Raw genomic sequence first — 26,142 nt, 5'->3', positions numbered from 1 at the left:
GAAAACCTTTCATATGGGAGATGCTGACTGCCCTAAGGGAGAAGCTGCTCCTGCTCTAGTTAACTCACAAAGGCAGCTTCTCCCTTGGCCTATGACTTCTTCTGGAAACTGAATGCACTAGCTCCTCCTGGTATATGAAACCTGATGAGATTTACCAGGATAACTGCTTTACCAGGTTTTGTGTGTGTGTGTGTGCTTTGTCACACAGCTTTCAATTTTTCTCAGTTGTGTATATTCATTTCAAATAAGGAGGCTTAATTTGTAAATTGTTAATTAACCAAGATAAGAAAAGAAAAATTAATTCTACAAAGCCTAAAGGCTTGAATCTAAGGTATTCTTAAGAACTGTATCATATGTTTCTCCAAAGCACTTATCATCTAAGCTTATTACTTCACAAAGAGATCTTTTAAGCTTTGCAAATATCATTCACAAACTGAAAGATTAGATTCAGGGAAGTAGAGAATGGCCAAAGTCCAAGAAAATATCCTTGATCTGGGATAACTCTACAATGTTTTGGAAGCAGTACAAAGAAAAATGCATAATACTAGTGTTGGCCTACAATGCCCAGATTATGAGTCTGATTACTGCCTTAATCACCTCACTTTCTATTCATACTATTAGGGGATATTTGACAAAAATGAATTTGAATTAATAAAAGGTGTAACAAATTCAAAAGAGGCAAACTTCTCTTTAACTTAACAAGTATTTAGCATCTAATATACACCAAGTAGTGCAGGAGAAATAAAATTAATATAAAAGAGTAAAGCTTTAAGGAGTTCAAAATGTTTTCTGGGAAGTGGAAATTCCAATTTGGTAGCATCCCTATGAAGTCTTGGTTCAAAAAGTTCCACCAAAGCCAGACATGCCAACATACTTAACTCATGGCTTTTGAGACTGCTTTAAAAACACCTATGCCAGGAACATGAACACACCTACGAAAGAAACAAGGGAAGTAACCATCAAAGAAACCTTGTGGACCCCTGCTTGGGTTCTGCAAATATTGAAAAAACAACCACCTTGAGTTCAAGGAGGACAGAAATGAGTACTCTCTGAACCAGTCTGTCTCAACACGTAGGCGTTCCAACCCCAACCTGCTCTTGCAGCTCTCCTTCCTTCCATCATGATCCTGGATCCCAGATTACTCAGCCAACACTGCTTCCCTGGAAATCAGTCCTCTTTGGCATAATAGGCTGACAGGACTTGATTTTGCTATTACAGGTTTCCTTTCCCTTTTGATTCCACAGATTTCCATCACAGCATCTGATTCTACTTGAATGGGCATGCATTGTTGGAAATTTGACACTGGAGGCAAATAAATAGAGATGGCCTGGTGCCTGGTCAACAAAACTACCCTGTTGTCCCTGAATAGATAGAGCAAGAGAAACTAAAGATTTGGCTTTTATCCTTGAGGAGCCTACATATAGAGGAGAAAAAATATATGTACATGTATTATTTTACATTATATATAAATATGAAAGAACTCAAGTATAATTAGAGGAACAAGAAATAACACTGTCAAATAAAAATTGCTATGGAAAAGGGGGTAAAAGAATGATCAAAATGATGTGAAATAAATATGAGGAGGCTTCCTGAAGGAAGAGAAGTACATTCAAGGTACAGAAAATGGGGCTTCCCTGGTGGCGCAGTGGTTGAGAGTCCGCCTGCCGATGCAGGGGACACGGGTTCGTGCCCCAGTCCGCGAAGATCCCACATGCCGCGGAGCGGCTGGGCCCTGTGAGCCATGGCCACTGAGCCTGCGCGTCCAGAGCCTGTGCTCCGCAACGGGAGAGGCCACAACAGTGAGAGGCCTGCGTACCGCAAAAATAAGTAAACTGTTAATAAAAAAAAAAAAAAAAAAAGATACAGAAAATGGGTTGGGCAAAAAGTCATGGAAACATAGTTCATTAAGTTTTAGGCAATCATAATTTTTATATTCTTAAAAAGCATATAGGGCTTCCCTGGTGGCACAAGTGGTTGAGAGTCCGCCTGCCGATGCAGGGGACACGGGTTCGTGCCCCGGTCCGGGAAGATCCCACATGCCGCGGAGCGGCTGGGCCCGTGAGCCATGGCCGCTGAGCCTGCGCGTCCGGAGGCTGTGCTCCGCAACGGGAGAGACCACAACAGTGAGAGGCCCGCGTACCGCAAAAAAAAGAAAAACAAAAGCATATAGCAGTTCTAGAATAAAACAAATTCTGGAGAAGGATGTTTATTTATTTATATTTCTCTTTGATTTGATGGAGAAGGAAAACAGGAATAATACAGATATAGAAGAGAATTTTAATTCTGAGGAGTAGTTTTGATTATGAATCCTAGATTTTAAATGAAATCAATATTGGCATTATCTAAGTCTAAACTCATGAATGTCACTAAACCTGTAGCTCTGGCACAACCTTAATTTGGGAAGAATGCTTAGAGTATTTTACTCCTCTCCCTTCTTTTTTAATAGTATCTTAAAAATCTAATAAATATTTATGTTGTACATTTTATAAAAATAGATGGTTATGTGAAGAGCATAAATTTCATCTCATTACATGGATGAACACTGTAAGGCTCAGAACAGTCCAAAGTGAGGACTACCACAGGATTGAATAAATTTCAATCTACAGGATTGAATACACTTCCATTAGTGGAAATGTTCAAAAATGACTATTAAAGTCCTTATTGAGTCTGTTACAATATTGCTCCTTTTTTTTTTATGTTTTGGTGTTTTGGCTGCAAGGCATGTGGTATCTTAACTCCCCGACCAGGGATCAAATCCGCACCCCCTGCACTGGAAGGCAAAGTCTTAACTACTGGACCGCCAGGGAAGTCCCATTAAGGGCACTTCTAACTTTGATCCTGTGATTTCATGGCTCTAGCTGAGAGATTTCCATATGAACAATCATCTTTATTCATGCAGAGTCTTCAACAGAGGTAAATATTCCACTTTATTCTAGCAATGAGCTACATAACCGTCTATGTCCTTCCCAAGAGCACCACCAGGGATTCTCGGCATTGCCTAGCATTTCACAAAGTTTGGCTCTGGAAGCATCTGTGTCACAGTTGCGGGAATGATTACTAAACTTTTAGATTCCTAGGCCCCACCTCAGACCTACAAAAGAATCTTTATGGGTGAATCCCAGACATCTACATGTTTAACAAGCTTTCCAAGTGACTGATGTAACACTGTAATTTGTGAACCATTGCTTTAATCTTTGACATTCCTGCTGTAAAGGGAGACCAGTGAGGACTATTTGCAGTTATGGTGGCAGTTGTAGAGTCAGCCGTTCCTTAAGGAGTGAGTTAAGCTTGCAAATATCTCAAACATTATTTAAGCATTCAACCACCTTTGGAGAGTAAACTTACAGCATATAAAATGTTCCATGGTCTTTTCCTTACAAAAGACAATTTTCTACTTTCATGGACATTACAATTACTAACAGTAATCTTTCTCAAAATTCTTTTTCTCACCAAAGAACATTGAGTGAATAAGGCCTCAGTTATCAGCAGTGTCTGGTCAAGATTTGAATCTATAAATATTTTAGCCTTTTTCATTTCTATTTGATATCAGAAAAGAACACAGTATTCAGATCATATTTGCAACCTAAACCACAGAACACTAGTTAAGAAATCCAAGGAAATCACCTCACTTATCTCCATTTCACTGTAAAAATAATTAGCTATTTGGTTGTATTACCAAACCAAAACTGCTTTATCATCTGTCCTATAGTTTATAATGGCATTAGCAAAATTGAAGATCCTAGACTCTCACCTACTATTTTTTCCATTACAGTTTTTTTAACTATATGGCAAAGATTTAGCTATTAGTAGTAAAAATATGGCTAAACTGGGCTAATTGAGAGAAAGCTAGTCCAAATTAATTTAAAAATTGATCATTAAGGCTTTTATAAAATATTATTTTCAATAATATATAAGATATCAAATTTAAAATATGAAATGCTAATAGTGAGCATAAATAATCTTTTTAGGCACATGAAAGTAAAGAAAAATAATTAATATTACTTAAGTTTTTGCAGATTTATTCTATAAATAGACCAGGTCCAAATCCTGTCTAAATTATCACAAATTCCAAATAAAAGGTTTTGAATTTGTACTATGTATCTGTCTTTTGGATGTTAATCATCAAATTATTGTGTAGATTAGTTACCTTTCATGCCTACCTCAACTTATCATCTAAGGATATTTTTTATTAGACTAAGAGTTAAAATACTCTTTAGACAGAAAATGTATTTTTATTCTTTAAGTAATTACTATAATACCCCTTAGGTACAAATTAAACATAAAGAAAATGTTAACATTTAAAGGTTACAAAATTTTCCCACAGGAAATATTTGAAAAGATCACTTCAATTTATAAGAATACATTTTGCCAAAGTTAGAAACATAATTTACAAATTCTAAATTTTAATTGGCTGCTGAAACCTAAGTTTCACTTATTCTAGAAAAGGAGTAGTTTTGGTTTGGGAGGCTAAACAAGATCATAAAAGAAAATAATTATTCATAGGAAATACTCTATTAGAACCCCATTTTAGGGGACCAGCAAAGTAAAATATTCTGAAAAGAATATATGTTTTGTTAGAAGTGTGTTAAAATATGTCCTAAGTAAATAACTAGTGTTTCTTTGGTTATATAACTTGATTTAACCACTCAGATAATGACAGAACTAAAATGGGGCAGAGAATAAGGTAGTGTAGTATGATATTGGTAGACAAAATCATACAAATCTTGGAGGCAGAAAGCCCTTGTTTGGGCATGGACATATATACACTACCAAATGTAAAAGAGATAGCTAGTGGGAAGCAGCCGCATAGAACAGGGAGATCAGCTGGGTGCTTTGTGACCACCTAGAGGGGTGGGATAGGGAGGGTGGGAGGGAGACGCAAGAGGGAGGAGATATGGGGATATGTATATGTATAACTGATTCACTTTGTTATAAAGCTGAAACTAATACACCACTGTATAGCAATTATACTCCAATAAAGATGTTAAAAAAAAAAAGAAAGCCCTTGTTTGTAATCCTACTCTGTCACATGACAGCTGTATCACTTTGGACAATTTACATCATCTCTCTAAGTCTAGGTTTCCCCCTTTGTAAATAGGGATAAACAGTATCTACTTTCTAGAGTTTTTATGGAGACTAAATGAAATAACAACCTCAATGCACTTAGGACCAGATTTACTGTATATGAAGCCTTCAATATATATTAACCATTATACACACACACACACACACACACACACACACACACACAAATATATATGCCTGTGCGTGAAAACTCCAGAAAAAAATATAAAGGTATACACAATAAATTGTTACTAAGTTCTGAGAAATAAAAAATGGATTCTAAATAAATCCATGTAATAGAATATTATAGACATCACATGGTCATTAAAAATCATATTTTTAAAAAATAATAAGTAACATAGGGAAATGGTAATGTTATAATGTTAAGTTAAAAAGCAATACATAAAGCCATAGATTCTGTGAAAAAAATGTATGCATAAGAAAAAATATTGGAAGGAAATGCCTCAAAATGTCCAGTGGTACTCTCTCTTTGGGGCATTACAGACAGTATTACACATGGTTGGATTTCCATCATCATGGTCACTGTCCTTCTGACATACTCCTGTTCATTCAAGTCCTTTAAAAAGTATTGATTTTTGATGCCCCTAATTGACCATAATATTCCACATGTGTTTTAATACAGTAGCCACCAACACATAGGTTGAAGCCATGAGAATGCATGACGTTGGTAAAAGTGAGTATGAATAAAGAAGCAAGACTATGATCCACAAACAGAAAAAGGACAAGAACCTCAAAAATATGCATTAGGGATGTAAAAAGCAAGAGGCGCACACAAATAAAAGCTGAAAAGAAATGATTAAAAATGTAAAATAAAAACCAAACTAGAGCTGATGAAGAAGCCCTGTATGGAGTTTTTAAAGAAGGAAGGGGGTTGACGGTGCTAGATGTCTAGTAAGGTAAGACATGCAACGAATTCAAGGCAAGGATAAAGGACACAGCACACACTGCTGATAGGAATATGATATAATTCTCCATTTTTTCCTATCAACCTGGAATAACTGATCTCCCCTTTCTTTACGGCCCCATTTTATAAAACCTATAACATTTAATTGCATTTTATACTCTTCATGTATAACTCTCCATTTGGTGTACAAGGTTTCTGAGGATAGGGACCCAGTCTGACTAGTCTCTATTCTCATTAGTCTCTAGCTTCCATCACAGGACCTGACTCATGGCAGGTACTTAAAAGATGTTTGTTAAATGAATGCATAAGGACCAGACTTCCTGTTCCAATACATGTTATTCTAGCTAAAATTGACAAAATTCACCCCAAATTTGAATGTCATAATGCAAAGAAATTAAGCCAGAAGAAATTATTTCCTTTATGAAATTCTGATAATGTCTGTGTAATCAGATATAAAAGTGGGTACATATGCTATGCATATCATGCATATCCACAAATATTTATGCTGTCCAGACGTTCCTTCTATTTTGTTATTTTAATTCTCTCAGGGTATTTTCCTTTTTTCAAGTCTCTATTTATCACTTCATCATTCTTTGAATATAAATTTTAAAAAGCTATCCAAAGCTGCCTAGTCAGTTTAAGACAGTCACACCCTCAGCAGTTCAGCTGGACATATGACTAAAACCATGTCTAACAAGTTGATTGAAATTGATGGAAGTGGAAAAAGTATAAATTCAGTTGGTATTTGAAGAAGTGGGAAAGTAAAACATGAGTAGGCTTTAAAGTATATTTTTAATGTCTTCATATTTCCTAAACTGTAATTTTAATGAATCATCAGAAATTATTGTGTCTGTATGTACTATTCAGGGAATCTCAGGAAAAGTACAGTCATCACTGGGCGGTCGGGAAAACAGGTATAAGATTTTATGATACCTCTTCCGTGAGAGCCAACGTACCCCCAGTGTCAGCATTATGTGGTGTGATTCTTCCAGGACTGAACACCACCTGAAGAGTGAACCAAGCAGCTCCTTCAAAAAACTTGACAAGTTTCTTCAAATATGCCAAAATTGCACCATTATTCTTTTGTTTGCTCCTGAAAATACTGAAATGAAGACAATTTCTCTTATTATGCATTACTACCCTTTATGTGCTATATCAGTGGTACTCAACCAGGGCAATTTTGCCCCCCAGAGGACATTGGCAATATGTGGTGACATTTTTGATTATCACAACTCAGGGTGGTGAGGAGGGCTGCCACCAGCATCTAGATGATAAGGGCCAGGGATGTTGCTAAACATCCTGTAACGCACAGGATGCCCCCACCCCAACAAAGAATTATCCAGTCCCAAATGTCAATAGTGATAAGGTTAAAACACCCTGTGCTCAAAGATAGAACGTGTACAACATTCTGAGAACCCTATCCATCTTTTGAGGCTCAACTAAGCTACCAGCCCTGTCATGAGGCTTTCTCAGATCAATTCACAATGACACCTTCACAGCTTAGACTTTCCATAATTTAGGTTTCATTTGATGATGACCCATCTCAAAGAGTTTTCTGAGGGATCAAATGTTCAGTATTCACTGCTGTTACATCTTACTCGCCTTTTCGTAATTTGCCTGTGTTCTATGACAATAGTACTAGATAGTTTTATAAATCAAGAGACTCACTATTATGTTACTTTCTCTTTCCAAATTGTCTGTTTTGTTTGCTTGTTTTACTTTCCCAGAATCTTTACAGTAATACTGGTTTCAGAGATAATAAGTTTTGAAGTGGGAAAGAGTAACTAATTATCCCATTGTTTTTCCAGCTAAAATGTTTGGGTGATATTTCTAGTAACCCATATTGTTAATGTCTATTGTTTGGTGATTCAAATAAGAATAAAAACAAACAAAAAGGCTATGCTTTTTGGCCTCTGATCAATCATGTAATTCTCCTCCAATTTAAAGTTTGAAGATTTGGTTTGTTATTTCAAATACCAGGAATTCACACCCCCATGGGCCAATAGTGGTAGGAATGGGAGACATGAAAAAAAAAGTTCTGAATTAAAGTCAACAGTTAAATAGAATTCATTAGCAATACTCTTATGAAATATGTGATTTTCTTGAAAAAGAAAGGTATTTTAATAAGTCACTGCCATCTTTTTTCCCCCTGATTCTTGAAAGTCCTTTAATGTGTTGGTCATGTACAACCATAGAACGTCTAAGTGCACATGGAAGTTTGTCAAGGCTATAAATCGTTATGCAAGGTGATAGTAAGACTTACAATAATTATTCTCAACTCACTTACCCATTTTTTTTTTAAGCTAGCTAGATAGCCAGGTTACTTGGTTGTACATTTCTAAGAAAGGAAAGGCCAGGATGAAAAGATCTCAATTTTGCCTAAGACTGAAGGGGATGGTGGTAGAGTCATTAGCAGAGGCCAGCTAGAAGATTTCAGTTTTCATACTGAACTGAAACCTGCTTTCCTGTTACTGCCATGCTGCTCTCCTTCTGAAGCAACCCAAACCAGGTCCAATCAGTCTTCCACAGAAAATTCCTTCAGATACTTAAAGACAGCTGCCCTATTCTTCCCTTCTTCTCTTTGAACTCATTTTGATACATGAAATGTCTATTCTAACAAAAGACAGAACAAATTCAGAGAGCCAGTGCTCTGTGGTGCTGACACCTGAGTGTTACCCAAGAGTGAGCAGTCTGTCTTTCAAGATTTAAGTGCAATTTGACTTGAACTACAATCCCCATATGTTGGAGGGTGCCACCTACAGCTGCCTTCGGGGATTCTTAGATGGGGAGGGGAATTGAAGATTCACTTTTCTCCTGGTTACCCCTGGCTCTGAGCTTATGTTTTCAGTGAGTATTCAGTCTTACTTGATTATCACCTTCTGTGAATGTTCTTTCTCTTCTGTCTTTAGCACTAATTCTAAAATTAAATAGTAGACATCCTTGTTCTTAAAAGTCCTTTCACCCTCCTGTTTAATCCTCTGCCCTTTTAAATGCTCTCCCATAGATTTCACCCATTCTTTTAGCTCCAGCATCAACACATGACATTCGTAGCCTTGAACTCTAGCCTGTCTCATTACCTCCTATGAGACAGGGTCCAGTTTCAGCACATTTGCATTATCAACGGTACCACTACCACATTCGTCAACTTGGCTCAAAACCACTTTAGTGCATTCAGGTATTCCTTTCTTTGCCATCAAGTACTGCCCATTCTTACTTTAAATTACAACTTACATATAACCCGACTCCTTCATTTGCAAATGCTGGTTGTCTTTCACCACATATGTGGCTTCTGCTTTCAGTCTGTGTCTGATGGAAGCCGTCACACCACTGCCGGATTCAGCTTTCAAAGACAGGGCATCCATAGTCCACCTCTGTTCCAAACCTCTGACCAGATCCTGCTGGTTTAAGTCCCACCTCTTTCAGGACAGTATCATATCAGCTTGCTTCTCCAACAAGCCAACTCAACATTTCCCAATACCAAACCACTATTTTCTTATTAGTCCTCCTCCAAGGAAACACATATTTCTGCTTCCACACTTGGTTCATAATTTCCCCCAGTGTTAGCTTGCTAGCACTACCACAACAAAGGACCACGAAATGGGTGACTTAAACAACAGAAATGTATTTTCTCATAATTCTGGAGGCTAGAATTTCCTCTTCTTATAAGGATAGCAGTCATATTGAAGTAGGCCCCACCCTAATGACCTCATTTTAACATTATCTCATTAAAATCCCTATCTCCAAATGTAGTCACATTCTGAGGTTTTGGGGGTTAGGAGTTTAACATATGAATTTGAGGGGGATACAATTCAGTCCATAACACCCACCTAAGTTTTCTTCTTCCTCCTTCTCCTTTCCAAATCCCAAACAATATTTAAGGCCACATTAAAATCCCACTTCCAGTTCTTTACCACTTAATCATTCTAGCTCAACTTTCTTTTTCCTCTAAGTTCCAACCTCATTCAATCTGGTACTTGTATAGCTTCACCTTCATGGGTGCAGGTCTTCTATCTCCAGAAAGTTTAAGCTCGTTTAAGTTCTCTTAAGTTCTTGGTAAGTGCAGACTGAATTTGGATTCGGAACTCAAAAAGACTGTTTCCTCAATTTGAATTGTCTTTTTGTTAAGGTTTTTTCAGGTCTTATTTACTGCGATATTGCTTTCATTAGTAACAGGTGAGTTCCTGAGTAGGAAGGAGCCACTACTCTGTTACTGACTAAAAGGTACTGGTTCAAGACTTTGTGAAGAAGGGAAATTTCTCTTCCACATAAGCACTCGTGAGACCTCTCCCCTAATTTACACTTAAACTTAAATTTCTTTTCGTTAATATTTTTGCTCTCCTCTTAAATAGCTTCTTCAAACGTATTTTTTCCAGGATCATTATGACCAACGACCATAAAATACAGTGTAAGCATCTCACTCAAATGCTTTCTTGTGTGCTGATACTCAGTTGAGGTCTTTTAACTTGAAAAGGTCAGCATTTACCTCATGAATATAATCCAAATTAACATTTACATTGCACTTACATGTACTGTATATGTGTATTAAAATTGGTCATTTCATCCTTAACAAACCTATGAATGCATACTATAATTCCCCCTGTGTTGTATTTGAGGAAATTAAGGCATAAACATGTTAAATAACTTGCCCAAAATATCATGGTAGGTTAAGACAAAGAAGTCTGACATTAGTGCCAAATGGCTTAACTACTATGTATGGTTCCATGCACAGACAGGAAAGACATCATTCATTCTTCCACCCTGCCCCCCCACCCCTTAAACCCTAATTTAAAATTCATAATTACAAATAATTTTCTAATGCAAATCACATATTCTTTGGATAAGGATTTTCAATTATAGAAAAATAACTGTTCTTTCTAATACGCTCACCTTGTGTTTCAATCAGTTGAGCAGTGTGTATGAAAAAACACTTGACCTGATTTTCATGTTCGTGGGCTCTGTGGTTTGCTCTGCAATCAGTTCTTCCTTGTTAAACCAGACATCAGGTCTGTACGTATGTCATTATGCTGCGCCCAAGTGACAGATATTGTGAACTGCAAGTAGGGTGGACTGCTAGCTGAGACTATGAAGCTCAACGCAGAGGAGCTGAGAGTAGCTACCCCACAACTGTTCACTGACCACTTTCAAACCCACTTTTACCTGTGACCTCAAAAAGCCAATGCAGTTTTCACATGTAGTAAACTTGTTTCACAGGAGAAACAAAGTGGGAGACTATTCAATCAGTGCAGGTATTTACAGTACTGTGCATTTACAGGTTTCATACGCATTTTCAATTCAGTAGTAGGAAACATCAGAAATGCTCTCTCACAATCCTGCAGCCTGTGGAACAAAAACCACATTCACAGAAAGATAGACAAGATGAAAAGGCAGAGGGTTATGTACCAGATGAAGGAACAAGATAAAACCCCAGAAAAACAACTAAATGAAGTGGAGGTAGGCAACCTTCCAGAAAAAGAATTCAGAATAATAATAGTGAAGATGATCCAGGACCTCGGAAAAAGAATGGAGGCAAAGATCGAGAAGATGCAAGAAATGTTTAACAAAGACCAGAAGAATTAAAGAACAAACAAACAGAGATGAACAATACAATAACTGAAATGAAAACTACACTAGAAGGAATCAATAGCAGAAAAACTGAGGCAGAAGAATGGATAAGTGGCCTGCAAGACAGAATGGTGGAATGCACTGCTGAGGAACAGAATTTTAAAAAAAGAACGAGGGTCTCTGTACGCCGTGTGCTGGCAAGACGGCACCTTCTTCTGGTGCTCGGCGTGAGCTATGGCTGAGGCGATGGATTTGGGCAAAGGCCCCAATGGGCCAACCCATTCCTCGACTCTGTTCGTGAGGAAGGATGGCAGCTCCATGTCCTTCTACGTGCGTCCCAGCCCGGCGAAGCGCAGGCTCTCGACGCTCATCCTGCACGGAGGCGGCACCTTGTGTCGCATGCAGGAGCCCGGGGCCGTGCTGCTGGCTCAGCCCGGGGAGGCGGCGGCCAAGGCCTTGGGCGACTTCATTTCCACGCAGTACATCCTGGACTGCGTGGAGCGCAACGAGAGGCTCGCGCTGGAGGCCTATCGGTTGGGCCCGGCTCCAGGGGCCGACCAGGCCCCAGAGACGAAGCCCGGGGCTCAGGCTGGGGGCACCGCCGCCACGGAGCCCAAGCTGCAGCCACAGGCGGGGCAGATCGTCTTCTCGGACGTGGCCATCTTGACCTATGTGAAGGAACATGCCTGCTCGCCCAGCTCCGTCACCGGCAACGCCTTGTGGAAAGCAATGGAGAAGAGCTCGCTCACCCAGCACTCGTGGCAGTCCATGAAGGACCACTATCTCAAGCGCCTGCGGGTCCAGGAGCATAAGTACCTGTTGGGGGAGGCCCCAGTGAGCCCCTCCTCCCAGAAACTCAAGCGGAAAACTGAGCAAGACGCCGAGGATGCTGATAGCGGGGAACCACAGAATAAGAGAACTCCAGACTTGCCTGAAGAAGAATTTGAAAAGGAAGAGATCAAGGAGAATGAAGAAGCAGTCAAAAAGATGCTTGTAGAAGCCACCCGGGAGTTTGAGGAGATTGTGGTGGATGAGAGCCCTGATTTTGAAATACATATAACAATGTGTGATGATGATCCACCCACACCTGAGGAAGACTCAGAAACACAGCCTGATGAGGAAGCAGAAGAAGAAGAAAAAGTTTCCGCACCAGAGGTGGGAGCTGCCATTAAGATCATCCGGCAGTTAATGGAAAAGTTTAACTTGGATCTGTCGACAGTTACACAGGCCTTCCTAAAAAATAGTGGTGAGCTGGAGGGTACTTCCTCCTTTTTAGACTCTGGTCAGAGAGCTGATGGGTATCCCATTTGGTCCCGACAGGATGACTTAGATTTGCAAAAAGATGATGAGGGTACCCGGGATGCACTGGTCAAAAAATTTGGTGCTCAGAATGCAGCTCGGATGATTGAATTCCGAAAGAAATAATTGGCAAGATAATGAAAAAAAAAGCTTTGGCAGATAAGGCATTAAAAAAATTTTTTGTGACTATTGAACTTCAGAGATTTTTACATTGGAACTGACACTCATCTTTTGACCAAATGCTATTGTTGCTCTGTGAGTCCTAGATTTTGTAGCCAAGCAAAGTTGGAGGATGAAAATAAAAGAAATTGGATATATTTAGATCTGTTCCTGGCAGTATCAATGTGTTTGTAAAAGGAAAATCAAAAACAGAGAGGTTGGTTTACATAGTAATAACCGCTTTCTGGAATGGAATCCCTGCTGTATTGGTGAGAGGAGCTAGTGACAAAGTCAAAGGCGGAAAATTAGATGGGTCTTTTCAGAAAGCATAAATAAAGAGCCTCCTATCCTTTGGCAGAAGCTTCTCTAGATTATGATAGATTCCAAATCAAGAATCTAGGAATGTGGAAAGATTTAATTACAAGGCCTTGGAACATGGACTGTCCCAAACCCTTGCATCCCCCAGTGAACTCTGATTTCTGGGCTGCTTTGAAAACCCCATATTCCTTTTGCCAACTTATATTTGGGGAGACTGTTTGTTGGCTGTTCTTTTCTTCAAGTCTGTGTCAGTTAAGTCTCTAGCATGTGTTTCTTTATCTACCATCCAGTTTTGTTTAAAACACAAAAATTTAGACAGTCTTGGGAAAAGTCTTACTTGGTTACTAGTAATGTGTTTCTATTTATTGAGGATAGTTTTGTGCTAAGAATAGGTTAGATTTAAAAATTAGAGGATTAATTCCTCTTTGTTGTGTTGATTTCATTATTGAAAATAAATAGAACTTTGTAAAAAAAAAAAAAAGAACAAAAAGAAATGAAGACAACCTAAGGGACCTCTGGGACAAAATTAAACACAACAACATTTGCATTATTGCACAACATTTGCATTATTGCACAACAACATTTGTACCAGAAGGAGAAGAGAGAGAGAAAGGACCAGAGAAAATATTTGAGGAGATTATAGTTGAAAACTTCCCTAACATGGGAAAAGAAATAGCCACCCAAGTCCAGGAAGCACAGAGAGTCCCATACAGGATAAACCCAAGGAGATACACGACGAGACACATAGTAATCAAACTGGCAAAAATTAAAGACAAAGAAAAGTTATTGAAAGCAGCAAAGGAAAAACGACAAATAACATACAAGGGAACTCCCATAAGGTTAACAGCTGATTTCTCAGAAGAAATTCTACAAGCCAGAAGGGAGCGGCATGATATACTTAAATGGATGAAAGGGAAGAAACCACAACCAAGATTACTCTACCCAGCAAGGACCTCATTCAGATTCGATGGGGAAATCAAAAACTTTACAGACAAACAAAAGCTAAGACAATTCAGCACCACCAAACCAGCTCTACAGCAAATACTAAAGGAACTTCTCAAAGTGGGAAACACAAGAGAAGAAGAGGACCTACAAAAACACCCCCAAAACAATTAAGAAAATGGTCATAGGAACATACATATCGATAATTACCTTAAACGTGAATGGATTAAATGCTCCAAGCACAAGACACAGGCTTGCTGAATGGATACAAAAACAAGACCCATATCTATGCTGTCTACAAGAGACCCACTTCAGACCTCGGGACACATACAGACTGAAAGTAAGGGGATGGAAAAAGATATTCCATGCAGATGGAAATCAGAAGAAAGCAGGAGTAGCAATACTCGTATCAGATAAAACAGACTTTAAAATAAGGAATGTTACAAGAGACAAGGAAGGACATTACATAATGGTCAAGGGATCAATCCTAGAAGAAGGTATGACAATTACAACTATATATGCACCCAACATAGGAGCACCTCAATACATAAGGCAACTGCTAACAGCTATAAAATAGGAAATCGACAGTAACACAATAATAGTGGGGGAATTTAACACCTCACTTACATCAATGGACAGATCATCCAAAATGAAAATAAATAAATAAACAGAAGCTTTAAATGACACAATAGACCAGATAGATTTAATTGATATTTATAGGACATTCCATCCGAAAACAGCAGATTACACTTTCTTCTCAAGTGCGCAAGGATTATTTGCCAGGATAGATCACATCTTGGGTCACAAAACAAGCCTCAGTAAATTTAAGAAAACTGAAATCATACCAGCATCTTTTCTGACCACAACACTATGAGACTAGAAATCAATTACAGGGAAAAAAATGTTAAAAACACAAACACATGGAGGCTAAACAATACGTTACAAAATAACCAAGAGATCACTGAAGAAATCAAAGAGGAAATCAAAAAATACCTACAGACAAATGACAATGAAAACACGACGATCCAAAACCTATGGGATGCAGCAAAAGCAGTTCTAAGAGGGAAGTTTATAGCTATACAAGCCTACCTCAAGAAACAAGAAACATCTCAAATAAATAATCTAACCTTACACCTAAAGGAACTAGAGAAAGAAGAACAAACAAAACCCAAAGTTAGCACAAGGAAAGAAATCATAAAGATCAGAACAGAAATAAAGGAAATAGAAACAAAGAAACAATAGTAAAGATTAATAAAACTAAAAGCTGGTTCTTTGAGAAGATAAACAAAATTGAAAAACCATTAACCAGACTCATCAAGTAAAAGAGGGAGAGGACTCAAATCAATAAAATTAGAAATGAAAAAGTAGAAGTTACAACAGACACCACAGAAATACAAAGCATCGTAAGAGGCTACTACAAGCAACACTATGCCAATAAAAGGGACAACCTGGAAGAAAAGGACAACTTCTTAGAAAGGTATAACCTTCCAAGACTGAACCAGTAACAAATAGAAAATATGAACAGACCAATCATAAGTAATGAAATTGAAACTGTGATTAAAAATCTTCCAAGAAACAGAAGTCCAGGACCAGATGGCTTCACAGGTGAATTCTATCAAACATTTAGAGAAGACCTAACACCCATCCTTCTCAAACTCTTCCAAAAAATTGCAGAGGAAGGAACACTCCCAAACTCATTCTATGAGACCACCATCACCCTGATACCAACACCAAAGATACTACAAAAAAAAATATTATAAACAAATACCACTGATGAATATAGATGCAAAAATCCTCAACAAAATACTAGCAAACAGAATCCAACAACACATTAAAAGTTTCATACACCATGATGAAGTGGGATTTATCCTAGGGATGCAAGCATACTTCAATATATGCAAATCAATCAATGTGATACACCATATTAACAAAATGAAGAAGAAAAACCATATGATCATCTCAATAGATGCAGAAAAAAGTTTTGATAAAATTCAACACCAATTTATGATAAAAACTCTCCAGAAAGTGGGCACAGAGGGAACCTACTTCAACGTAATAAAGGCCATATATGACAAACCCACAGCAAACATCATTCTCAATGGTGAAAAACTGAAAGCATTTCCTCTAAGATCAGGAACTAGACAAGGATATCCACTCTTACCACTATTATTCAACATAGTTTTGGAAGTCCTAGCCATGGCAATCAGAGAAGAAAAAGAAATAAAAGGAATACAAATTGGAAAAGAAGAGGTAAAACTGTCACTGTTTGCAGATGACATGATACTATACATAGAGAATCCTAAAGATGCCACCAGGAAACTACTAGACCTAATCAATGAATTTGGTAAAGCTGCAGGATATAAAATTAATGCACAGAAATCTCTGGCATTCCTATACACTAATGATGAAAAATCTGAAAGAAAAATTAAGGAAACACTCCCATTTACCATTGCAACAAAAAGAATAAAATACCTAGGAATAAACCTACCTAGGGAGACAAAAACCTGTATGCAGAAAACTATAAGACACTGATGAAAGAAATTAAAGATGATACCAACAGATGGAGAGTTATACCATGTTCTTGGATTGGAAGAATCAATATTGTGAAAATGACAATACTACCGAAAGCAATCTACAGATTCAATACAGTCCCTATCAAATTACCAATGGCATTTTTTACAGACCTAGAACAAAAAATCTTAAAATTTGTATGGAGACACAGAAGACCCCGAGTAGCCAAAGCAGTCTTGGGGGAAAGAAACGGAGCTGGAAGAATCAGACTCCCTGACTTCAGACATACTACAAAGTTACAGTAATCAAGACAATATGGTACTGGCACAAAACCAGAAACATAGATCAATGGAACAAGAGAGAAAGCCCAGAGATAAACCCACGCACCTATGGTCAACTAATCTATGACAAAGCAGGCAAGGATATCCAATGGAGAAAAGACAGCATCTTCAATAAATGGTGCTGGGAAAACTGGACAGCTACATGTAAAAGAATGAAATTAGAACACTCCCAACACCATACACAAAAATAAACTCAAAATGGATTAGAGGCCTCAATGTAAGACTGGACACTATAAAACTCTTAGAGGAAAACATAGGAAGAACACTCTTTGACATAAATCACAGCAAGATCTTTTTTGATCCACCTCCTAGAGTAATGGAAATAAAAACAAAAATAAACAAATGGGACCTAATGAAACTTCAAAGCTTTTGCACAGCAAAGGAATCCATACACAAGACAAAAAGACAATCCTCAGAATGGGAGAAAATATTTGCAAATGAATCAACAGACAAAGGATTAATCTCCAAAATATATAAACAGCTCATGCAGCTCAATATTAAAAAAAACAAACAACCCAATGCAAAAGTGGGCAGAAGACCTATATAGACACTTCTGCAAAGAAGACACACAGATGGCCAAGAAGCACATGAAAAGCTGCTCAACATCACTAATTATTAGAGAAATGCAAATCAAAACTACAATGAGGTATCACCTCACACCAGTTAGAATGGGCATCATCAGAAAATCTACAAACAACAAATGCTGGAGACGGTGTGGAGAAAAGGGTACGCTCTTGCACTGTTGGTGGGAATGTAAATTGATTCAGCCACTATGGAGAACAGTATGGAGGTTCCTTAAAAATCTAAAAATAGAATTACCATATGATCCAGCAATCCCACTACTGGGCATATACCCAGAGAAAACCATAATTCAAAAAGACACATTCACCCCAATGTTCATTGCAGCACTATTTACAATAGCCAGGTCATGGAAGCAACCTAAATGCCCATTGATAGATGAATGGATAAAGAAGATGTGGTACATATATACAATGGAGTATTACTCAGTCATAAAAAGGAACGAAATTGGGTCATTAGTTGAGACGTGGATGAATCTAAAGACTGTCATACAGACTGAAGTAAGCCAGAAAGAAAAACAAATGTCGTATATTAACACATATATGTGGAACCTAGAAAAATGGTACAGATGAATCGGTTTGCAGGGCAGAAATTGAGACACAGATGTAGAGAACAAACGTATGGACCCCAAGGGGGGAAAGCCGCAGCCAGGTTGGAGTGGTGGTGTGATGAATTGGGCGATTGGGATTGACACGTATACACTAATGTGTATAAAATTGATGACTAATAAGAACCTGCTGTATAAAAAAATTAATTTAATTTAATTTAAAAATTAAAAAAAAAGAAATAAATGCTCTCCCTGTGAATGCAATATGTTAATAGAGAAGTGGGTATATGAAATTGAAAATTATATTTTAAAAAACTGGGGTAGATAGCTGGGGGGAAGCAGCCGCAAGGCACAGGGATATTAGCTCGGTGCTTTGTGACAGCCTGGAAGGGTGGGATGGGGAGAGTGGGAGGGAGGGAGACGCAAGAGGGAAGACATATGGGAACATATGTATATGTATAGCTGATTCACTTTGTTATAAAGCAGAAACTAACACACCATTGTAAAGCAATTATACCCCAATAAAGATGTTTAAAATAAATAAATAAATAAACAAAAAAAAATAAAATAAAATAAAATAAAAAACTGGTAAATTTTTGAAATTTCTCCAGTGGTGTAGATAATTTACCTATTTGATTATACATCCTGAAAAGGCTTGCCATTTTTCAATCTTTTTAATATTAATCTTAGAAACATGGAATTTAAAACATTAAACTTAAATCCTCTATTCATAATTATGAATATGGAAACAGCCTATGTTGATTAAATAAAACAGCAGAAAAAAAGAAAATAAAACAGCAGAGACTCTGCCCTACAAACAAACCCAAGACAGATCTGAAATAATGTCCTCTTTACCCTTTGATAAACTGTCTATTGGCTTGCAAAGGCAGTGGCTAAATTCCCCCTTGGTAATAATTTCACATGATAGTCTCACTGAGTGTGGTGTTAAAAACCAGAAACAGAGCATCAAAATTCCACCTCAGATGATGTAGGAAGCCGCCTAGAAAATGTGAATCTGAGGCTAGCAAAAGGCCTCCAAATTGCCTCTCAAACTGGCCTGCACCCAAGCCTAGGATTCCTGCCACTAATACATTTTTTCCTACTTACATGATGTTTCTTGGAGTTTCTCTGGCAGTTGCATTTTGAAATATCACAACACAACATTATCTAGAGAAGTAAGACACTATAAATCACAAAGTCTTTAGAATAGATTAATCTATCAGAATATTTATTGTCAAAAGGGAAGCAGTAAATAATGAGGGAAGAGGTGAAGCTACAGGGAGTGTTGAATGGCCAGGAGGCTGGAGGAATGGTACATACAGCATACAGCACTGCTAGAATAACAGCCAGTGTGTGCTGTAGGAGTGGGAACAAGGCAAGATCAGCTAAGCAAAGAAGCCAAACATCAAAAGGGAAAGGGAGCAGAGGCTAAACACAAAACTCGTACAACTTGCTAATTCTCTGTGGGACTGGCCTTGTTGACCAAAACTAAAATATGGAAATTATGCAATAAGGAGGGAAATTTCATCAGAGTTTACAAATTAAATTAAGCAAAAAGGGTAGAATGACCGAATTTGTTTTAAAGAATTTTAAAATTGACCACTTTACTACAAATAAATTCTCACAGAGATACTGAAATGCTAACTCCTCTGCTCAGTATTGAACAGGTTGTTCCACCTCTTCTCAACCAGGATTAGGAAAGGCCCTTATTGTGTTGCTAAAGATCCTATTTATAGGATCTTTATATCTTGAAATGTTTCAAAAAAACTAAATAAATGTAAAAAAAAGGGGTGGGGGAGGAAACATAACTAAAATAACGTACTGCCAAATAAGGAAAAGAGGTTGCTGACTCTTTTAAAATCTAAATAGAATCCTCCCAAACTGTAAAAAATGAGCACTAGAAAGTTAGCCACGTTAAGTGATAATGTAATTTAGTTTGTTTTGTTTTGTTTCTATACATCTGACAAAGCAATCGTTAGTTGGTCCTTTTCTGGTGATGTCCTCTTCCAGGTTACACACTGATTTGCCTCATAATAGTTCTTTCCAAGGAAATACTGATACAGTGATACTCATCACCCAATGAAACTTACGTTTCTCTCAGTGATTATGATAGCTCTTTAACATACAAAGACAATATTCTGAGATCCCTTCTGCCTAACTCCTTCTCTTCCATGACTCGGAAAGACCTCAAGAAACAGTAGGAATACAAACTTAAACAAGGGGAAAATAGCATCAGATTCCTTGAATGACTAGCATCTGAACCAGAGCAAAGAAAGCTGGCAGCACTGCTCCTTCCAATAAAGGGCAGTGCAGTGTCCTAAGCTGGGTGCTCTTTTATCTCTGCCCTTTTCCCCAGTTAAAAGACAATACACTTTAGGTAAAGGATCAATTTTTTATTTAAAGTCCCTAAAGATGATATTCAAAATATTTTCTTTAAAAAAGGAAAGGCAGAACAGATTCTGGATACAAACAGGTATTTGGCTATCTTATTGTTTCCTATACATTTTGCTCAACCTCAGTTCCATATTTCATTCTTATTAGTTTTCAATTTTCATAAAACGTAAATACCATGATTTAAATGACACCTAATTTGAAAATAAAGCCAAAATATGTGTTGCTGAATATTACAGCCAAAATCTACTAGTAACTTAGTTAAGCTTAACATAGCCATGCAGCTACAGAAAGAAAGAAAAAAGAAAGAAAGAAAGAAGGAAGGAAGGAAGAGAAAGAAGGAAAGAGAAAGAAAGAGAAAAGGAAAGAGAAAATCAAACAAGAATCAACAACCTTGACACTATCAATATGATGAGTTAACACACAGACTTTTTCCTAAGGTGTTGATCATATTTTAATAGCACATTTACCATATCAAAAGATATGTCAAGAATTTTGAAGGTGGAAAACAAGAATATATATAGTCTATTCATTTGAGATCATACAAGGAAGAATATTAAATATCAGATGTAGAAATATTACTAGAAAAAGTAGAGACATGTAATAGGAATAAAAAAGCCCATCTGGAGCCAAGTTAATGTCAAAGCCCTGGTTCCAACTCTTATTGGCTCTGGGATCTTGAGCAAATTACTCAACCTCCCTCAGTCTGTTTCTTCACCTATTAAATGTAACAACTCTGCCTCCACTTGAGTTATTGTGAAGATCAAGGTGAAACCATGTCAGTAAAAGTGTTTTGTAAATTATTAAAATTTATTCAATGTAATAATAAGGTAATATCTTTATATGGTGACACATAGTAACTACACTTATCACGGTCATCATTTTGAAATATATAGAAATATCAACTCACTATGTTGGTAACAGGAACCAACTAGTGTCATAGGTTAATTATACTTCAAAAACAAGTAAACAAACTCATAAAAAAAAGAGATCAGATTTGTGGTTACAGGTGGGTTGTGTGAGGTGGATTGGATGAAGGTGATCAAAAGATATAGACTTCCAGTTATAAGATAAGTACTAGGAATGTAATGTGCAACATGATTAATATAACTAACGTTACTGAATGTTCTATATGAAAGTTGTTAAAAGAGTAAATCCTAAGTGGTCTCATCACAAGGAAAAAATATTTCCTTCTTTTTCCTTCATTTTTATTTATCTGAGATGATGGATGTTCACCAAACTTACTGTGATGATCACTTCATGATATATGTAGGTCAAATCATTATGCTGTACACCTTAAACTTATACAGTGCTGTCATGTCAACGATATCTCAAAACTGGAAGAAAAAAAGTGACTCAATGTTACCCGATTAAGCATTGGAATAATAACAATACTAATAATAAGCTAAATCCTAAAACAGGTTCATATTTCCTCCAAGAAAAGTTGTTTTCTTCACAAACTATGCCCTAAGATATTAGAAATGTGACAAGAATGTAAAAGCTTGACAAATGCGTTAGGAACTAACTCTGAATTTAAAAAGGTGGTAGGCTAGACAATCTCTCATTGCCATAACTACACCTTTGTATCTCACACTTGAAAATGAATGTTATTTATAGATAAAGCCGTTCAGTTAATTCTCACAAGAGGATTACCAGATTGCCAATCAAGCAAAGGCCCCAGCAGGTGGGGTTTATGTGAGCTAATAAAACAGGTTCTGTCAAAGCAGTTGTGGAGTGTATTCCAGAATCATTGATCCTCCCACACCCTATTCTTTTTTTTTTTTTTTTTTTTTTTTTTTTTATGCGTTACGCGGGCCTCTCACTGTTGTGGCCTCTCCCGTTGCGGAGGACAGGCTCCGGACGCGCAGGCTCAGCGGCCATGGCTCACGGGCCCAGCCGCTCCGCGGCATGTGGGATCTTCCCAGACCGGGGCACGAACCCGTGTCCCCTGCATCGGCAGGCGGACTCTCAACCACTGCGCCACCAGGGAAGCCCCCACACCCTATTCTTAATCCAAAAAAATTATATCTTCTGGCCAAGAACAAAAATTAAGGGCCGGGTATTAAATAGATGTATTCCACCTAAAATACACTGTAGGTTATACAGAGATTATGTGTGTTCCATACACCTAGATTTTAGAAACTGTACTAAGAATTCAAAAGGCCACCTGGTGTTTTCAAGGGTATCAAAAAATAAATTCTATTTCTCTGTCAACTATAAGAATCATATTCTACATCCAAACTTAGACTCTTTACTTAAGCTCCAGGCTCAAATTTCCATGTGTATTTAGGACAAATCTACTTAGACTAGCAAATAGTCTATACTCACACTAGACTGGACTATTTCATACTCATTATGTCCAGAAATATAGGTACCCAAAACTCCTTCATGAAGGTTTGGTCTCAGTGAATAGTATCACTATTGTTCTAGCCACCTGGTGAAAATGTTACATCATATTTGACACCTTCCTCAGCCCTACTCCCACCACAGCCATTAATAAATGAATGTCTCTGGCTGATATCTCCAAAATGTCTTTTGTATTTATCCAGTCCTATGTTCTATTCCTATTGTCACTACCCTTGTCTAAGTATTCATCGATTTCCACTAAATCATCTGGTCAATGTCTTAACTGTTCTCACTGACTGCCTCACCTTTCCAAATATATTTTCCATATTCCTAATGGAGGAGTCTTCTAAACAGTAAGATTAAAAGTTCCTAGCGAGGCGTTTAACAATCTAGGCTATATCTGTCTTTCAGACTTACTTCTAAGTTGATGTCTCCACAAACTCCATTCTCCAATCATACCACACACCATAATAGTTACTATTCCATGTGTACTGTACTCTATAGTTCAGGGCAGTTACTCATGCTATTCCCTGCATAAAGAAAGCTCTTTTCTCCCTTCTCCAAAAAATAACATATTATTTATATTTCCAAACCCAGTTCAGGTACTATTTTCTCCACCTCCTCTCACTTGAGCTATACCCCAACACTCAGAATTTATCTCTATCTCCTACAACGTTATAAAGCCCTGTTTGTATTTCTTAAAAAGTATTTCTTTCATACATGCATGTTCCTTTCTCATTAAATTATAAATCCAAATACTGTAAGCATATTAATATTATCTTTTAGTTTGTCTAGGCTTTTTGTTTTACATCTTTATTGGAGTATAATTGCTTTAAAATGGTGTGTTAGTTTCTGCTTTATAACAAAGTGAATCAGTTATACATATACATATGTTCCCATATCTTTTCCCTCTTGCGTCTCCCTCCCTCCCACCCTCCCTATCCCACCCCTCTAGGTGGTCACAAAGCACTGAGCTGATCTCCCTGTGCTATGCGGCTGCTTCCCCACTAGCTATCTACCTGACGTTTGGTAGTGTATATATGTCCATGCCTCTCTCTTGCTTTGTCACAGCTTACCCGTCCCCCTCCCCATATCCTCAAGTCTGTTCTCTTGTAGGTCTGTGTCTTTATTCCTGTCTTACCCCTAGGTTCTTCATGACATTTTTTTTCTTAAATTCCATATATATGTGTTAGCATACGGTATTTGTCTTTTTCTTTCAGACTTACTGCACTCTGTATGACAGACTCTAGGTCCATCCACCTCATTACAAATAGCTCAATTTCGTTTCTTTTTATGGCGGGGTAATATTCCATTGTATATATGTGCCACATCTTCTTAATCCATTCATCTGATGATGGACACTGACGTTGCTTCCATCTCCGGGCTATTGTAAATAGAGCTGCAATGAACATTTTGGTACATGACTCTTCTTGAATTATGGTTTTCTCAGGGTATATGCCCAGTAGTGGGATTGCTGGATCATATGGTAATTCTATTTGTAGTTTTTTAAGGAACCTCCATACTGTTCTCCATAGTGGCTGTACCAATTCACATTCCCACCAGCAGTGCAAAAGTGTTCCCTTTTCTCCACACCCTCTCCAGCATTTATTGTTTCTAGATTTTTTGATGATGGCCATTCTGACTGGTGTGAGATGATAACTCATTGTAGTTTTGATTTGCATTTCTCTAATGATTAATGATGTTGAGCATTCTTTCATGTGTTTGTTGGCAGTCTGTATATCTTCTTTGGAGAAATGTCTATTTAGGTCTTCTGCCCATTTTTGGATTGGGTTCTTTGGCTTTTTGTTATTGAGCTGCTTATAAATTTTGGAGATTAATCCGTTGTCAGTTGCTTCATTTGCAAATATTTTCTCCCATTCTGAGAGTTGTCTTTTGATCTTGTTTATGGTTTCCTTTGCTGTGCAAAAGCTTTGAAGTTTCATTAGGTCCCATTTGTTTATTTTAGTTTTTATTTCCATTTCTCTAGGAGGTGGGTCATAAAGGATCTTGCTGTGATTTATGTCATAGAGTGTTCTGCCTATGTTTTCCTCTAAGAGTTTGATAGTGTCTGGCCTTACACTTAGGTCTTTAATCCATTTTGAGCTTATTTTTGTGTATGGTGTTAGGGAGTGATCTAATCTCATACTTTTACATATAGCTGTCCAGTTTTCCCAGCACCACTTATTGAAGAGGCTGTCCTTTCTCAACTGTACATTCCTGCCTCCTTTATCAAAGATAAGGTGATCATATGTGTGTGGGTTTATCTCTGGGCTTTCTATCCTGTTCCTTGATCTATATTTCTGTTTTTGTGCCAGTACCATACTGTCTTGATTACTGTAGCTTTGTAGTAGAGTCTGAAGTCAGGAAGCCTGATTCCTCCAGCTCCGTTTTTCGTTCTCAAGATTGCTTTGGTTATTAGTGGTCTTTGGTGTTTCCATACAAATTGTGAGATTTTTTATTCTAGTTCTGTGAAAAATGCTGGTGGTAGTTTGATAGGGATTGCATTGAATCTGTAGATTGCTTTGGGTAGTACAGTCATATTCACAATGTTGATTCTTCCAATCCAAGAACATGATATATCTCTCCATCTATTTGTATCATCTTTAATTTCTTTCATCAGTGTCTTATAATTTTCTGCATACAGGTCTTTTGTCTACTTACGTAGGTTTATTCCTAGATATTTTATTCTTTTTGTTGCAATGGTAAATGGGAGTGTTTTCTTGATTCCACTTTCAGATTTTTCATCATTAGTGTATAGGAATGCCAGAGATTTCTGTGCATTAATTTTGTATCCTGCTACTTTACCAAATTCATTGATTAGCTCTAGTAGTTTTCTGGTAGCATGTTTAGGACTCTCTATGTATAGTATCATGTTGTCTGCAAACAGTGACAGCTTTACTTCTTCTTTTCCAATTTGGATTCCTTTTATTTCCTTTTCTTCTCTGATTGCTGTGGCTAAAACTTCCAAAACTATGTTTAATAAGAGTGGTGAGAATGGGCAACCTTGTCTTGTTCGTGATCTTAGTGGAAATGGTTTCAGTTTTTCGCCATTGAGGACAATGTTGGCTGTAAGTTTGTCATATATGGCCTTTATTATGTTGAGGAAAGTTCCCTCTATGCCTATTTTCTGCAGGGTTTTTATCATAAATGGCTGTTGA

General features: G+C 37.5%; 1 pseudogene; it reads left to right on the top strand.

Moving 5' to 3' along the window:
• Positions 1-11,785: 11,785 nt before the first annotated feature.
• LOC136138249 (telomeric repeat-binding factor 2-interacting protein 1 pseudogene) lies at positions 11,786-12,976 on the top strand (annotated as a pseudogene).
• The last annotated feature ends 13,166 nt before the right edge of the window (positions 12,977-26,142 follow it).

Source organism: Phocoena phocoena, chromosome 1 (genome assembly GCF_963924675.1).
Source record: "Phocoena phocoena chromosome 1, mPhoPho1.1, whole genome shotgun sequence".
Taxonomy (NCBI): domain Eukaryota; kingdom Metazoa; phylum Chordata; class Mammalia; order Artiodactyla; family Phocoenidae; genus Phocoena; species Phocoena phocoena.
This window is presented reverse-complemented; position numbering and strand designations above follow the sequence as displayed.